We start from the raw sequence: 202 nt of genomic DNA, 5'->3' as shown, positions 1-202 counted from the left end.
CCAAAGACCCGCCTTCGGTCCTACCTCCGGACCGAGGTGTGCGTCATGAGATCGACCTTGTTTCCGGGAACCAAATCTTGCGTAGCACGCCAATGCCCCCTGCCCAAAGAGCAGTTCAACGCCATTGACGTCTTCTTCTGTGCGAAGCACGACGCAGGGATGGCACATGAGAGCAAGTCTGCCCATTCGACACCCCACGTTC

The sequence above is a fragment of the Plasmopara halstedii genome (assembly GCF_900000015.1).
Source record: "Plasmopara halstedii genome assembly, contig: Scaffold_292, whole genome shotgun sequence".
Taxonomy (NCBI): Eukaryota; Oomycota; class Peronosporomycetes; order Peronosporales; family Peronosporaceae; genus Plasmopara; species Plasmopara halstedii.
Note: the sequence above shows the minus strand (reverse complement) of the source record.